Raw genomic sequence first — 8892 nt, forward strand, 5'->3', positions numbered from 1 at the left:
TCAGTTAATAGCTGAGCACTTAACCCGTTGTATCACCAGGGCTACTTAGTAAAAAAAAATAGTTATTTTTAAATGAGAAGAGAAAATCTTGAAATGAAGGGTTTTACTGTTTTAGTAATTAAAAAAAATAATAATTGGTTTGTAAAAAACAAGGAATAGTTGAAAATTACTTTTAGTGTTTCCAAGATATTATCTTGCTTGGTTCTTCATTGCCAAAGTGGGGATATACATATCTATACTTTATGGAATTAATCCTAGAAAACATGAATGACTCTTCCAATATCATTCTGCTTGTCTTTAAATTCTTCTATAGTAAGTAATTACTAATTTTCTGCAGACCTCCATATAAAAAAAAAGGGTCTCCTATAATGCACAAGCAGTGCATTATTTCCGTTTGTATTATTCTCTTATTTAAGCAGGACCTCTATAATCTCATTCATGCAGGAAAAAATAAACTTGGGCATTTAGTTATGCCTGTGGTTTCAAGAAAACCATCCAGAGATCACACCACATGCCTATAAATATTCAAGTTGCTTTATTATGTTCCTACTTAAACATAAGGGAAATTGTCTGCCAAAATCGTAATTCAGGAACTTTTGAAAAATTATACATTGTAGGCTTTTTTCAAAACTCCATAACAAAATATGGTAAATGATGTAAAAAAAAAATTGTTGCTGTCAAGTCAATTCTGACTCATAGCAATCCTATACTACAGGGTAGAATAGGCGCCCATAGGGTTTCCATGGAGTGGCTGGTGGATTTGAATTGCCAACCATTTGGTTAGCTACTGAGCTCTTAACCAGGGCTCCAACTGATAAAGCATACCCAAATTGAAGAAGAGAGCAGGGATGACCCATTATTGGACACAATATTTCAGTAACCTTTGGAAGATGTAAAGAGGTAGTTGAGGTAGTTAGGTAGGAGAAGCTAGAGCTTCCTAGATTTAAAAAGGAACCTAGCTAAAATTGTGCTGGAAGTCTGCATCACCATAACTATAGATTATACACGGATAGAATAAACACTCTCACAATCATGAAATTAAATAAATCAAAGATTGCAAAAAATCTAATGCAAGCATTTTGAAATATTCCACACTTTTTTTTAAAGCAAAATGCCACCACCCGTCTGTCAGTTTGTTATACTGTGGTGATTTTCATGTTGCTATGATGCTGGAAGCTATGCCCCTGGTATTTCAAGTACCAGCAGGGTCATCCATGGTGGACAGGTTCCAGTGACACTTCCAGACTAAGACTGACTAGGAAGAAAGTCTGGGTCATCTACTTCTGAAAATCAGCCATTAAAAACCCCATAAATTACAACAGAGTATTGTCTGATACAGTGATGGAAGATGATCCCCACAGGGTAGAAGGCACTCAAAATAAACAGTGGTCACAACAATGGAATCAAGCAAAACAATGATTGTGATTGTGAAGATGGCACAAGATCACTCTATGTTTTGTTCTGTGGGATTGTCAATAGTCAGAGCTGATTAGCCAGCAACAAACACCAACTAAAAGTAAAGTGGATTTGTAATTAGAAAATAATCATATGTAAGAAACAAAGAAAGTGACAATAAAAATCCTCAGCATCAAAACAATAAAGGAATCACCTCGTGAAATTGAGTGCACTTGTGAATGGAAGAAAGAGACTCAAAATATTCCCCATTATTGGTCCCCAAATTCAAAGGCAGTTTTCTTTTTAATAAGAACTTTGACAGAGAGCTGTGGATGTGGGGCAAAGATGACAGTATAGTCAGACACTTCCTGTGGTCCCTCTTGTAACAAAGACCAGAAAAAACAAGTGAATCGATTATATATGACAGTCTAGGAGCCCTGAACATCAAAGACAAAGTTGAGGAGTAGGACTGGGAGGCATGGCGAGGGAGAGACAGTTCAGAAGCAGCAAGAATTTGCCATAACTGACCTGGCCAAGACCCTGAAGGCTGGATCTGTGGGTGCTTGTAGGCTGAGGCAAGCAGTAGCACTCTGGATGCATTTTCCATATCAGGAGAAACCTGGTGGCAGAGAGTCTGTAAAAACCTCTGAAGCCGGAAGGAAGCAATGCTGGATCTGCGAAAGTTATGTACAAGGGTCTAACCTACTGCTCAGGATCAAAGTAACTCTTCCCCCTTTAGAAAGTGCCTCTCTCCCCTTCACCCTCCCCCTCCTCGCTCTGACCTGGTCTCAGTCTGGCTTCAGCATTGGCCTAGCCCCATGGCTGGAAGTGAGACCCATCTAGAAAGCCTGATCCAGTCTCCTGGTTTTGGAGAGGGAACAAATAAACAAAAAACAAACAGAAAAAAAAAAAAAAACTCTGCCAGCTTCCCTAAGCCGGGACTTCAGGGCTGGCAATGCCCCTCTGCCTTGCACAGGCAAAAGGGGTCTACTTTGGAAACCAATTTGGCACTTCCTTAAAAATCTATAAATAGAAGAACCATATGATCCAGCAATCCCACTCCTTGGAATATAAACTAGAGAAAGAAGAGCCCTCACACAAATAGATATACGCACACCCATGTTCATTGCAGTGCTGTTCATAATAGCAAAAAGACAGAAACAACCTTGGTGCCCATCAGTGGACGAATGGATAAACAAATTATGGTATATTCACAGAATGGAACACTACACAATGATAAAGAACGATGATGAATCCAGAAACATCTCACAATATGGATGAAGCTGGCAGGCATTATGTGGAATGAAGTTAGTCATTCGCAAAATGACAGGTATTGTATGAGATCACAAGTACAAGAACTCAAGAAAAGGTTTAAACACAGAAGAAAACATTCTTTGATGGTTAGGAGGGTGGGGAGGGTGTAGACAGTAATTCACTAACTAGATATTAAAAAAAACATTCTTTGATGGTTAGGAGGGTGGGGAGGGTGTAGACAGTAATTCACTAACTAGATATTAAAAAAAACATTCTTTGATGGTTAGGAGGGTGGGGAGGGTGTAGACAGTAATTCACTAACTAGATATTAAAAAAAAACATTCTTTGTTGGTTAGGAGGGTGGGGAGGGTGTAGACAGTAATTCACTAACTAGATAGTAGACAAGAGTTATTTTAGGTCAAGGGAAAGACAACACAAAATACAGAGGAAATCAGAACAACTGCACTAAACCAAAAGCTAAGAAATTCCCTGAACAAAAAAAAACACTTTGAGGTACAGAGTAGCTGGGGCTGGGGCCTGGGGACCATGGTTTTGGGGAACATCTAGGTTAAATGGCATAACAAAGTTTATTAAGAAAATGTTCTGCATCCAATTTTGGCGAGTAGCATCTGAGGTCTTAAAAGCTTGCTAATAGCCATCTAAGATGCATCAATTGGTCCCAACCCACTTGGAGCAAAGGAAAATGAAGAACACCAAAGATAGTAGGAAAATATTAGCCCAAGAGAAAAAAGGGTCACATAAACCAAAGACTTCATCAGCCTGAGACCAGAAGAACCAGACGGTGCCCGGCTACAACAGATGACTGCCCTGACAGGGAACGCAACAGAGTACCGGATGGAGCAGGAGAAAAGTGTGGAGCAGAACTCAAATTTGCTTAAAAAGACCAGACTTAATAGTTTGTCTGAGACTGGAGGAACCCTCAAAGTTGTGGTCCCTAGGTACTCTGTTAACCCAGAACTAAAACCATTCCCAAAGCCCACTCTTCAGACAAAGATTAGACTGGACTATAAAACATAAAACAATACTCGTAAAGAGTGTGCTTCTTAGTTCAAGCAGATACACAAGTCCAAATGGGAGGTTCCTGTCCAGAGGCAGGAAGAAAAGGCAGGAAAGGAGATGAGCTGGTTGGATGGATATGGGAAATCCAGGGTAGAAAGGGGGAGTATGCCATCATTTTATGGATAGCAACTAGTGTCACATAACAATATGTGTATAAATTTTTGTATGACAAACTAACTTGAGGTGTAAACTTTTACCTAAAGCACAATTAAAAAAAAAAATCTTAAAAAAAAAAAAAGATAAAAAGGCCAGATTAAATACACAGTGGCTATTTGTGGATGACTTCAATCACTGTCAGGAGTCCTTGTAGCACAGTGGTTAAAGTGTTTGCTGATAACCAAATAATCAGTGGTTTGAACCTACCAGCTGCTCCTTGGGAGAAAGATATGGCAGTCCGCTTCCATGAAGATTAACAACCTTGTAAACCCTATGGGGCATTTCTACTGTACCTTAGTGGGTCACTATGAGTCAGAATCAACTAGAGAGCAGTGGATTTTTTGGTTGGTTTTCAGTCACTGTCAAAACCAGAAAACCAAACCTGTTGCCATTGAGTCCATTCCAATCCATAGTGACCCTATAGGACAGAGTAGAACTGCCCCATAGAGTTTCTAAGGAGTACCTGGTGGATTCAAACTGGTGACCTTTTGTTAGCAGCTGTAGCTCTTAACCACTATGCCACTAGGGTTTCCAATCACTATCAGGGTACAAAAATAAAATAGACACATACATTAAAAGGGTAATCAGTACATGTTGCAATTTCGTGGCACAGTGGTTAAGACCTATGACTGGTAGCCAAAAGGTCAGCAGTTCGAAACCACCAGCCACTCCTTGGAAACCCTATAGGCCAGTCCTACTCTAACCCATAGCAGCACCATGGGTCTGAATCAACCCTAAGTCAATGGGTTTGGTTTGGTTTTGGTTACCTATTGAAAGCTCTTTTTGTATTTAAAAAAAGATCTTCTAAAAGTCAAAGGTTCTATTTCGAGATTAAAAAAAAGATGCATTTTTTTAATGATGTCCTTCAAGACTTGTTTTACTTATTTGTTTCTTAGGGCATATATAAAAGGATTTAAGACAGGGGCAACTGAGGTGTTGAGTACTGCTATCCCCTTGTTTAAAACTACTCTTTACTCTGCAGAAGGTTTAATATACATAAAAATGCAGCTGCCATAAGAGATACAGACAACAATCATGTGGGAGGAACAGGTAGAAAAAACTTTCTTCCTCTGCTGGGCAGAAGGGATCTTCAGAATAGTTCTCATAATATTTGCATAGGAGAGTGTCACAAGATCCAATGTAATCAGCAGAGTGAAAATTGCTAAAATAAAACTTAACAATTCAATGACCCATGTGTCCACACAGGAGAGTTTTAGGATAGAAGAATAGTCACACAAAAAGTGGTCAATAATATTGGCATCACAGAATTCGAACCCTAGGCCCATAATAAGTGCAGGAGAGATTGTTAACAACCCAGCCACACAGGAGGTAACAACCAGCTGGGTGCAGACTCTGCTGCTCATAATTGTTGCATAGTGAAGGGGTTGGCAGATGGCCACATAGTGGTCATAGGACATGACTGCCAACATAGAGACACTGCTCCCCACAAGACCTCTATGTCCCTTTCCCTGTTTCATTTCCTTCTCTGCAGCTATCTCTGAGGACATTTTCTGTATTATGTATTGGTTTAGTTTTGATCTTCCATGTAGAATGTTATCCATATGGGCACAGGGACTTCTCTGCTGCATCCCAGGTGTAGAAAAGAGCTTAGCACATCCTAGATGTTCAATACATGCTGTGTATGTGTGTGTGTGCTCACATGTGTGCACATACAAGGTAAAAAACAGAAACAAGATGGAGAATGAGTATAAGATGGAGAGTGGGTACAAAGTGGCGAAGGATTACAAGATGCAACACAAATACAAGAAGAAGCATGGAGATAAGATGGAGGGTGAAGAAAAGACGGAGAATGGAGAAGTGTTTGAAAATGGAGAGACAGTAGTGGGTGGATACACAATGGAGAATGGAGGTAAGGTGGATAGTGGAAACAAGATAGAAGGTAAATATAAGATGGAGGCTGGAGACAAGATATAGGGTGGAGACAAGATGAAGGGTGGATGCAAGATAGAAGGTAGGCACAAGATGGGAGTGAAGACAAGATGGAAGGTGAATACAGGACAGAAGTTTGATAAAAGAAAAAGGGTAGAGAAAAGATGGCAGGTGGGTCTGTGATAGAGGGTGGAGACAGAATAGAGAGTGGAGATAAGATGGAAGATGGACACAAAATATAGTGTGGAGACAATAAAGGAGGATTGAGAAAAGATGGTGGGTAGCTATAGGATGGAATGTGTAGACAAGATAGAGAATAGCACAAGGTGAGAAATGGAGACAAGATGAAAGGCAAAGACAAAGGAAGGATCTAAGGTGAAGATAACATAGAAGACAGATAGAGGATGGCAGGTGCAGACAAGATACAGGGTGGAGACTAGATGGCAGTTGGGTACTACATGGAGTTTGGAGACTATATGAAAGGTGGGGACATAATGGATGATGAAGACAAGAGGATAGATGGAGACAACATAGAGGATGGAGACAAGGTAGAGGACTGAGATGTGATGGTCAGTGGAGAAAAGATGGAGAGTGGAAACAAGACAGAAGATGGATGGTGGAAAAAAGATGGAGGACGGAGACAAGATGGTGGGTGGAGACAAGGTAGAGGTAGAAGCGAAGATGGAGGGAGAAGAGAAGACATAGGGAAGAGGTGAGATGGTGGGTGGAGGAAGATGGATGGACCCAAGACTTGCAATGGAAACTAGATGCAGCGTAGAGAAATGATGGGTGATGGAGACAAATAGTGGAGATAAGGTGGAAGGTGGAGACAAGATGGAGGATAGAGATTGATGGAGGATGAAGACAAGGTAGTGGATGGAGACAAGATGAAGGATGGTAGGTGGAAACAATATTGAGGATGGATAAAAGATGGAGAAAAAAATGGAGGGAGGAGACAAGATGTTGGGTGGCGGAAAGATGGAGGATTGATACTAGGATGGAAGGTTGATACAAGGTGGAGAATGGAGACAAAATGGAGAATGGGTACAGGTTGGAAAGTGGAGACAAAGAAGAGAGTGGAGGTAAGATGGAAAGTGGACACAAGAAAGAGAGTGAACACAAGATGGAGGGTGGAAATAGGATGGAAAATAGATACAAAAAAGATTGTGGAGGCAAGATGGCAGGTGGGCCCAAGATGGTGGATGGATACAGGATGAAGCTCAATGCAAGATGGAGGGTGGAGACAAAATGGTATTGCTTAAATAATTTTGAGACCAAAGCACTGGACTGAGTCAGGATTCTAGAACTCTAGGGAAGATGCTGATGGTTTCATCAGACTGCTAACCCAAGATTATCTTAGGTTAGGTTATTGATTTGGAATTTTTTTTTTCTCTTCACTAAGCACTCCTCTTGTTGCTGTAAGCTTTTGATTAGATTCCAGATTTCTGTCAGTTTTGTCGGTTTAATAGTTGTTTCAGTGGAAAGAAAGATTTCTTGAGCATCCAATTCTGCCATTTTACTTTAAATGACCCAAAGTGTGTTTTTAATTTTCATGATGTCCAATGTAGTCATATTTTCTTATATGACTCCTACATAAAGCAATGAACCTAACAAGAGGTACAAAAGTTTTCTTTCCTTTTGAATGTTTTCCAGACATTTAGTTCAGCCTCCCTCCTCTAAAGAAAGGAGGTTAAAAAAAAAAAAAATGGTCAAAAAATACTGGGTACATATACTGTTCAAAGGTTGGGGATTCACTGGCTAATATTGGTATAAGAGGGAAATAACCTCTCCAAAACGATTCAAGCTTTAGATTTCATCTTGTCTTCACCATTACAGGAAGAATATGAAAGCACTGTTTACCATAATTATGACTCCCAGTCCCCCGAAATGCTCCTTGTCATGCAAAAGAACAGGTACTGCTTTGGCTTTGATTAGCATGGTAGGACAGGGACCACATAGTCAGGGATTCCCATGACACCGTAAATTGCTGCCTAGAATGAATTACGATACTGACCCTACTCAAAGTTTACCATAAAATACACAGTACAGGGTTACATATTTCATCTATTCTGTCTAAATCCAAAAATGGAAAGTATCTATTTTTAGAAAGCTGCAATATTTTATTAAATCCTTCAACTAAAAACACAGGAAGAACTTCAGTTCTACTCAGAAAACTACTTATTCACCCGTTTGCTCTATAGAATCACCATAGTTTAGATTTCCTCTAACCCCTAATTAATTTCCAAACTTGTAGTTCATGTTTTCTCACTGAAATATACTAGAGAGCCAAGATGAGTCTCTCTCCATCTAAAATAATAATCAGAAAGATACTTTGAAAAATAATCAAGCAAGATATCATTATTCCAGCAATCGTTCCCTTTGCTTCATGCAAAGCCTGAGATTATAGGTAGAACTCTACAGCCCTCACAGACTCCAACTGTGACTCTTCTCCTATGTTGCTGATTGCTTGCACAGACACAAAATTTCTAGAGTTTATGGCATTTTTCTTAGCAGTATTCATATTCATGGTAATTTCGGCCTTGGTGGTTCTCTCCTACACACTCACCCTCAGAACAATTCTGAAGATCCAGTCTGCTCAGCAAAGGAAAAAGGCCTTTTCCACTCATTCTTCCCATATGATTGTGGTTTCCAATTCCTACGGGAGTTGCATTTTCATGTATGTAAAAAAAATCAGCAAAAGAAGGTGTGGCTTTGAGCAAAGGTGTAGTTCCCATGTTGCTCCCATGTTGAATCCCTTTATTTACACCTTAAGGAACTAGCAGTTTTAACAGGCCCTTAAGGACTTAATCAAGAAAATGTTATTATCAAGCAAGCACTGTGAATCATTATAAAATCTGTAGCGTAAGCCACAAATAAACAAAAATCATTGTTCTAAGTGGTAGATACACAGAAGAGAATAAAGTACCCAAAGGTCACTGCAGTTGTAGAGCTTAGGAGGCACACATTTAAGAGCAAACATAATAAAGAAATAAATTTTATTTTTACCTACACAAAGTACTCTAGCAATTGATAAGTGCTACAAGAAACAGGGAGTACAGTAAGGAAACAGTAGTAGAATTCATATTAGATAGGCTGATCAAAGATTTCAGTCATTTT

This window comes from Loxodonta africana, chromosome 4 (genome assembly GCF_030014295.1).
Source record: "Loxodonta africana isolate mLoxAfr1 chromosome 4, mLoxAfr1.hap2, whole genome shotgun sequence".
Lineage (NCBI taxonomy): Eukaryota > Metazoa > Chordata > Mammalia > Proboscidea > Elephantidae > Loxodonta > Loxodonta africana.